Source organism: Bison bison, unplaced genomic scaffold, assembly GCF_000754665.1.
Source record: "Bison bison bison isolate TAMUID 2011002044 unplaced genomic scaffold, Bison_UMD1.0 scf7180017864082, whole genome shotgun sequence".
Classification (NCBI taxonomy): domain Eukaryota; kingdom Metazoa; phylum Chordata; class Mammalia; order Artiodactyla; family Bovidae; genus Bison; species Bison bison.
Window position 1 is genome coordinate 409071 of NW_011494654.1, and position 9231 is coordinate 418301.

Consider the following 9231-nt stretch of genomic DNA (forward strand, 5'->3'; position numbering starts at 1 on the left):
TCTGCATTTGGGAAGGCGTCCTGTACTACGTCCGGTGTTTCACAGCAGGGGCTGGTCTCCACCCAGTAGTGCTCGTGTCACCCCATATCAACTGGCGTCTGCAGTGGATGCATCGAGAGGCAGCCTTCACATGGGGATCTGAGGATTGCTCCTGGTTCGCTTCAGTTCAGTTCAGTCGCTCAGTCGTGTCCGACTCTCTGAGACCCCATGAACCTCAGCACGCCAGGCCTCCCTGTCCATCACCAACTCCCGGAGTTCACCCAAACCCATGTCCATTGAGTCAGTGATGTCACCCAACCATCTCATCCTCTGTCGTCCCCTTCTCATCCTGCCCTCAATCTTTCCCAGCATCAGGATCTTTTCAAATGAGTCAGTTCTTCACATCAGATGGCCAAACTATTGGAGTTTCAGCTTCAACATCAGTCCTTCCAATGAACAGCCACAACTGATCTCCTTTAGGATGGACTGGTTGGATCTCCTTGCCGTCCAAGGGACTCTCAAGAGTCTTCTCAACACCACAGTTCAAAAGCATCAATTCTTTGGTGCTCAGCTTTCTTTATAGTGCAACTCTTGCATCCATACATGACCACTGGAAAAACCATAGCCTTGACTAGACCTGGTAGATCAGGTCAAATTTGAGTCGAGGTGGAGGACACTCAGCTAGTTGTCAGTGAATTGCTTGATGTTGTGAGAACCTACCCCAACACACAGATGTTGCAATTAGTGCTAAAATCATTTTAGGGACACTGCCCTAAGGAATAAAGGACACGGCAGGTGTGACCTCAATCTTTTTTTCCTACTGAATCTAAATAATAGTTATCTTTTCTGCTCTAAGATGTTTATGTTGAGGGCTTAATTTGACTGACCAATAATGGTAGAGTAGGAAAATTAAGGAATGGCATCCCCTGTTCTTTATCTCCCTCAGGGAGTCCAAAGAAAGAGGAGCAAACTTGTGTCTGGGACCCAAGACTTGAAGTTCCAAACTCAGAACATCTAAAATGGAAATCAACCCAAAGAAGGCATTATTGTAAAACCTCCGTTTAGGTCTCAGTCAATTTGCAAAATGAATTCAGAGAAACTCAGAACCACAAAATGATGTAATTTATTCCCTTCCCTTCCTTGTTAGCATTCCATTTTTCCATCTCTGAGTATCTGGGCTTAGGAGCTTCCTTCCGTGCCTCACACCACACAGCTCTCAGCGGTAGAACAGGAGCACAGCTGCCTCAGTGATCTCCCGGCTGGAGCTGTAACCCTGGTGAGCTCCGTATCCGTTCCAGTCAAAGGAGGAGAAATCCCCACACTGCAAGGGACTGCTGTCTGAAAAGCATCCTCCTCCACCAAGGCAGTGCTGAGGGGCAGGGAGAAGACACAGTGAGGGGTTGGCTGTGGACACCAACAAGCTCTGAATCTTCGAATCAGAATCTTTAGTCTGTTCCTGGAATCTTTAGTCTGTTCCTACTTTGCTTTGTTCCCCCCGTCCATAAAACCCACTCCTCCAGTAGACTCTGAAACCATGTACTTCTCTGAATTCCTTTCGAACTTCCCTCATATTAACCCTCAGGGCTGCTAGCCTACCTTTCCCCATAAATGCTTTTCCTCAGGGCTCTGTCCACACCTCACTATCTGGATGATGGCTCATCTTCATAAGCCAGGGCCCCTTGTTTGTGTTGCTGCCACAGGTGGTACCTCATGAAGATTGCCATCATGCATTTATATCTCTGTCCCGCTTCATCTGATTTCCTTAAAGACTCTGTCAGCTATGCATGCCTAGTACCTGTTGCTTTGTAAGTACCTGTCATGCATTTTGAAAGATCAGTTTTTGCAGGGGTACATGCAAATGGGGCTTTCCAGGTGTCCCAGTGGTAAAGAATCTGCCTAGCAATGCAGGAGATGCCAGAGACAGGAGTGGGATCCCTGGGTCGGGAAGATCCACTGTAGTAGGAAATGGCAACTCACCCCGGTATTTCTGCCTGAAAAATTCCAAGGACAGAGGAGCCTGTCTGGCTACAGTCCATGGGGTTGCAGAGAGCTGGACGTGACTGAGCACACACGCGCAGCTCACGGCACATGCAAATGGGCACGGATGCACAGGATAGGGCTCCATGGAAGCCAGAGTGGGGGGAAAACACCCTACCCCCCAAAGCCCACATCTGTATTATCCTCTGAATATAAGCGAGAGGCCCTTCCACAAGGCCGCAGCTGCTGCCTCTTGACTGCCACGTGGACAAACTAATAATTGCAGGGGGAAGTGAAGATGTCCTTGACTTCAGGGTCATGTTTCTCAGAGTGACAGGTGTGGGAGGAAAATGTGCTAAGTGAACTTTATTATTCTTAGAGCTCTGACTCCCTCTTTCTCCTCCCCCTCAGCCAAGACATGACCCTCAAAGACAGTCTCCAGTCACCACAACTATGGTGCTCTCTTCTATAAGACTAGAAAAACAACAAAAATGTAAAGCTTCTACAAGTTAATATGAATATTGGAGAATAACTTCATGACCTCAACATATGGAAATACTTCTTAAACAATATAAAAGTACTAATCATACATGAGAATACAAACAAATTAGACTTCAGTACAGGAAATTATGTCCAGCGGTCAAAAGAGAAAAACTTTCAATTATGAAATAGGTCCTGGGGATGTATTGTACAGAATGGTAACTAACACTATATTGTACATTGACAAGTTGTGAGAGAATAGATAATTTCTCATCACAAGAAAAAAAATGTAACTACATATGCTTGTGGGCGTGGACTAGACTTATTATACCGATCATATGCAGTGTATAAAAATATAGAATTATTATGGCATACACTTGAAGTTAATATAATGTTAAATGTCAATCAAATTTCAATTAAAAAGTGATAGTAACATTTTAAAAATTATGTTCACAAAATATCAGCAAAAGAGTAAAACTACAAGCCACAGAGAAGCATAGCATCATACTCCATAGGGTGGGTGCCCACTCATGCACACACACAGACAGGTCGTTGTCCGTGTTGTCCAACAACTCACTTGCTCATTGTTGCAGCCCGTGACTTTCATTCCAGCACATGGGCATTGGCTGCTCTCTCGTGGTCACTGCACATTATATGAGATTCAGATTCTCTAAGTGCAGGGTTCCTCTCCTGGACCCAATCCTTCAGAGAATAAATTCTCTGGTAGGAAAAACTCTTGCTGTTTCTTGACATGCCAAATTTGTCAGCCTGCTTGGCAAACAAATTTCCTGTGCAGCTGCCTCCTGGCCCTCTTGCCATTCTCCTGTTGGGATTGAGGCTCAGGAAACCAGCACAAGAAAATTCTGATACTCTGGCGACTGCTATGAATAATGAATTTCCTTGCCACACTGCCAGGAGATTCCTGTTTTCTGCCAGCATCTATGAAACTGTGAGTGGCTAATTCTTCAGCTTAGAAAAAGGGGAAAATCTTACACTCATCACTGCTCAAGAGTCACCAGGATAAACAGAAGAGATGGGCGCACTGTTCTTTATCTCCATTACGGGGATCTGTTCAGCTTAAAAGTGTTTAAAATGAAAGGATCCTGGATTGGTTTATTACTTACTACCTGCTTCACCACAACTTTCTTAGGTTTCCTTGCTGCTTCGAGGCAGGAAAGATTGGAAAGGGGCACAGGTTCTGCTCTTGCAAAATGTCTCAGGAGAACGGGATGCTGCTAAAGGATGCAAGTATAATTCTCTAACAGTCTGAAGCTGCTCACACCAGCCTTCCAGGCCATCACCTCCCAGTCCCTGCCCACTTTACCAGTTCATCACTGGACTGTGAAGCCACAAAGGTCAGGATGCTCTCGGGTAAGACTAGCTGACCATGATCTAGTACATGCTTGACACTTGCATTCTTCTGCTCAGCTAATTAAAAATAAAAAGTATCATTACTTCTACTGTGACCTTTGGACTTGAGAGGATGGAAAACTAGACAAGGTTGCTCGTTGCCACAACCCTCACCAGCTCCTTCTGGGAACCCCGAGGCCAAGGCAATAGGAGCAGGAGCAACTGGAAGGAAGCGCTGCCTTCTCCATAGCTCCCCTGAGCTCCCTGAGCTCCCTCAGCCACCCAGAGGCATAGAGTGGGGCCCCAAGACATGCATTAGCTTCAGATCAGATCCAGAGAGGCCAGGCAATCAGCACGCAGACCACAGTTCTGTCAGCTGCAAAATGTGACTTCTCTGCATCTGCACGACTCCCTCTCTGGGCCGGAACATCAGCCTCCTACCCAGCTCTGCTCCCTCTGCTCTACCTGGGTGCACACCTGCGTGAGCTGAAGAAGCAGCAGCTCCTGAGTGACTTACCTGCACTGGGACCTCTGGTGGCCACAGAGAGGAACAGCAGGAGGCAGAATCTGGGCCGTGTCCTCTCAAGGACATACAAACGGTGATTCCATTCATTCTCTTGCCCTCATCTTGTTCCGTCAACTTCCTAGTAAGGAAAACTCAACAGAAAGTGATGGCTTTCTAGGCATTCTGGAACCTCCTGAAATAGCCCCCACGCCATCCAACCCTACGAAGCCTTAAGGGGCCATGCATTTCTTTCTCTGAATCTCTTCATCCCTGAGACTAAGACCAGGGAGCTGGAATTGTGGTTCCTCACACACCCGGATCTTGTCTCAGACTCAGAACAGATTCGTCACTTCACAGAGAGCTCCCTCCTTCCATCCTCGCAGATGACAGGATCAGAGAGTTCCCTGCCAGGTGGAGACTTAGAGTACCGCCTCTGCAGAGAGTCTGAGGTGGGTGAAATGCTGAGCCTTTGGGGAGAGCAAAGTGTGGGCCCTGCCCATCCCAGCCCACATTGGGCCACAGGCCCCACCATCGAGCTGTCTTCCCTTGAAGGTTCCTGAGGCTCGGCCCCGGCAATGAGAAGGAATGAGTGACTGTCTGGAGGGGCAGGAGGCAGCACTCTTGGGCACACAGATGACACTCACCATGAGGAGGGCGAGCCCTGCGGGGTCAGAGCACACACAGTGCTCCCTTCCTAACAGACTCTCGGGATGGACGGGACCTCACGGTTCTCCCCTGCAGCCTGTCCTGCTCCCACCTGAGTCAGGTGCCCCATGGCCTCACACACCTCTGTCAGGTCGTCATCCTTCCAGTCTCTCCCGAAACTTCTCCATGAAGCCTGCCCTGACACCCCCACCCCAGGCAAGGCTGATGGATGCTTCACTGTCCTACTACTGGACTTTCTCCAACCCCCAATTGTGGCATGCCACACTGTCATGTATTTCTTTTATTTACTTTTGGGTTAGAAATAATTGAAAATTTACAGGACATTGCCAAAATAACAATATTACTTTAAAAAATCCGTATAGTTTCTACCTAAATTCATCTTTGTTTTGAAAAATAAATATTCACAGGAAATGCTTACAGGGTGGAGGAGGGTTAGTAAGAATGTGAATTATATTTTTTCGTATTTCAACCCGTTTGCTTTATCATGTATTCCCTCTCTCTAAATGCACACACAAACTCACAAACTCACTGTGCTTCCTTCTAGATGCGCCTGCGAGTCCTCCCAGAGCAGCAGCACCCCCACCCGCCTCACCTGTGCCGCCATGACCTGAGGTCTGGGGAGGGTGGCTGGCCTGGCCTCTGCAGCTCCACACCTCACATCTCCGGTACATTCATTTTGTACCAGAAGCAATTTTGAGAAACTATTCTGTTGAGACAGAGCCTTCCTTGCTCCTGGAGGAGTGGCCATCCCACACCCACCGACCTGTGCCACAGAGCAGGAGGCCCAGTCAGCTGCCCGAGCCACAGAGAGCCCGCTCCCAACACTGCAGTGTTTTTGTTTCAAAGGTCATACGTCCTCATTCACTCACCCGGCCCTTCAGGTACCTTCTACTCTCCCGGTGCCAGGGCCAGACCACAGGGGTTTCCTGCTGCAGGAATTGGGGACTGGGAACAGCAAGAGGGACAGTAGCCTGGGGACAGGGTTACCATTCTCTACTTTGTGGAAAGCCCCCCTCAGATGCACTGGGATTCTTCACTCTGCCTCACCCCGCCTTTTTAGGGCAAATAACACAGCAGAACCACGTGGGTATTTTAGCATATATGTATAAAAAGAATTCTAATTTGCCAAAGAAAGAGAGAAAGGCAGGCAGAGTGATCATACATCACAGAGTTCCTGAGGCTTTTCTTCATTGCGTTCTTTTTTTCCTGGTCCTTATCTTTCTGAATTGGCATATAGCAACTCGTGTGTTGGCACTTTCATCTTTGCCTCAGGTTTCCATGTGTGGAGGACACAGGCTAAGATAAAAAGCATCAGAAGTGGTGCTGGAAACAGGCTGTCAGGATGGGCTTTAGCGTCACATTTCTCACATACCTGAAAGGAAGAGCAACCCACTGCCGCTGGTCAGTGGGATTATGAGAACGCCTGGCACTTGCCCTCTCCACTTTTCTCTTCCCCATTTTGTGCCCTTGTGCCCTGTAGATCAATTTCTCTCATCTCTGAACTTCCCGTGCACCAGAAGTTAGGAATCAGGGAGAGAAGCTAGGAAGGAAACTGTAGAAGCAGCAAGGAACATTAAAGCACTGGCCGTGAAGAGGAGCTGGGGAAAGCGAGGGAGATGCTAGGAGGTGGGGATTGCAGCCAACAGATCTTCCAGTACAGGACAGGCTCAGCTGGGGAGACGTGGAAGAGTTTGTGGCTGGACTGTGTGGGGAACATGCTGGAAATCTTTACAGGGTGGAGGAATGCTCAGTTCAGTTCAGTCACTCAGTCATGTCCAACTCTTTTTGACCTCATGAACTGCAGCACGCCAGGCCTCCATGTCCATCACCAACTCCTGGAGTTCACTCAAACTCTTGTGCATTGTGTCAGTGATGCCGTCCGACCATTTCATCCTCTGCCATCCCCTTCTCCTCCCACCTTCAATCTTTCCCAGCATCAAGGTCTTTTCCAATGAGTCAGTTCTTCGCATCAGGTGGCCAAAGTATTGGAGTTTCAGCTTCAGCATCAGTCCTTCCAATGAATATTCAGGATTGATTTCCTTTAGGATGGACTGGTTGGATGGCCTTGCTGTCCAAGGGACTCTCAAGAGTGTTCTACAACACCACACTTCAAAAGCATCACTTCTTCAGCTCTCAGCTTTCTTTATAGACCAACTCTCACATCCATACATGACTACTGGAAAAACCATAGCTATGACTAGATAGACTTTGTCAGCAAAGTAATGTCTCTACTTTTTAATATACTGTCTAGGTTTTTCATAACTTTTCTTCCAAGGAGCAAGCGACTTTTAATTCCATGGCTGCAGTCACCATCTGCAGTGATTTTGGAGCCCCAAAAATAAAGTCCCTCGTTGTTTCCATTGTTTCTGCATTTATCTGCCATGTAGTGATGGGACCAGATTCCATGATTTTAGTTTTCTGAATGTTGAGTTTTAAGCCAACTTTTTCGCTCTCTTTCACTTTCATCAAGAGGCTCTTCAGTTCTTCTTTGCTTTCTGCCCTAAATGTGGTGTTATCTGCATATTATTGATATTTCCCTGGCAATCTTTATTCTAGCTTGTGCTTCATCCAATCCAGCATTTCTCATGGCATATTCTTCATATAAGTTAAATAATCAGGGTGACAATATACAGCCTTGATGGACTCCTTTCCCTATTTGGAACCAGTCTGTTGTTCTATGTCCAGTTCTAACTGTTGCTTCCTGACCTGCATACAGATTTCTCAAGAGGCAGGTCAGGTGGTCTGGTATTCCCATCTCTTGAAGAATTGTCCACAGTTTGTTGTGAACCTCACAGTCAATGTAAAAGAGTAAATAAATATTTGATTATGAGAGAGTATTGTTTTTTGTGAATTTAGATTCATCACTAATCACCAGTCCACAACAGCATAATTCAAAATCTACTTTAGGAAAAAGAAATTGTCAGTCTGTGTCTGTGTGGAGAGAGAATAGTGTGACTTAAAGCTGCCCCATTCCAAACTTTCATCCAGTCCAGCTTCTCCCTGTGAACTATTTAGGATTTATTGTTTAAATAAATACTTTATTATAAAAAATTAATACACTTACAGAAAAGGATTGAAAGCATAAATAGACAGTTTAATGAATTACGAAAGTAAACAGCTATAGACTCAGTATCCTGTTTAAGTAACAAAAGTTTCTTTCCCACACAACTGCCAAAGACGGCAGAAGGGCAGGTCCTGGTGTTTGATAGCTGAGGCCATCTCCTGGCCTACCTGGCAGCCACCCTGGCCAAGAAGGTGATTCTGGGCCAGAAGGTGGTATTCCTGCACTGCTGGGGAATCAATATTTCCTGGCAGTTTCTACAGAAACAAGTTGAAGTGCCTGCCCTTCCTCCGCAAGCAGATGAACACCAACCTCTCCCAAATCCAAACCCTCAACTGCATCTTCTGGCTGACAGTGTGAGACATGGTACCCCCAAGACCAGGCAAGGCCAGGCCACTCTGGACCACCTCAAGGTACCTGATGGGATCCCACCACCCTATGACATGAAAAAGTGGACAGTGATCCCTGCCATCCTCAAGATGACATCTTGACATCTATGTGCATCTGACACCTATGAGCAAGTTTTCCTGCCTAGGGCACCTAGCTCACGAGGCTGATTGGAAGTATGAGGCAGTAGCAGCCACCCTGGAGGAGAAGAGAAAGAAGAGCAACATCCATTAGTGGAGAGAGGGAGGGGGAAGCAGCTCATGAGGCTACAGAAGCAAACTGAAAAGAACATAGAGAAGAAAACTGACAAATTCACAGAGGTCCTCAAGACCCAGGGATTCCTAGCCTGAGACCCGTAAAACTGACTGTTGAGTTTTCAAGAGAAAAGAAACAGAAGTTTGTCAGGATTCCAAACATATTCCTTCCAGATGACAAATCTCTTCTGAGCCATATCCTTCAAGATGATTTGCAGATAATGAAACCCACAACATATGGAAGAAGGTAACTGGGGGCTGACCACAAGTAGGTGGGCTCCAGATCAGTTGGAGAAGGTTGATGATGTTGAGTCCCAATTACCCCACCAACAACCAATCAGAAGAGTGTCCACCTGTTGATCTTGCATACAGCAACCCTCTTACCTATCCTGCCTTTAAACACTTTTTTCTGAAAGCCAGTTGGGAGTTCATGGTCTAGGATTTGAGCATTAGCTACCCAAACTCCTTGCTTAGAGTCTGCAGTAAATGCTGCACTTTCCTTCACCACAATCCTGCATCAGTAGATTGGCTTTACACATCTAGCAGATTCAAGCTGGGATTTGTAGCAATCT

General features: G+C 46.8%; 1 pseudogene; it reads left to right on the plus strand.

The window, feature by feature from the left end:
* Positions 1-3647: 3647 nt before the first annotated feature.
* LOC104987107 lies at positions 3648-8755 on the plus strand (annotated as a pseudogene).
* The last annotated feature ends 476 nt before the right edge of the window (positions 8756-9231 follow it).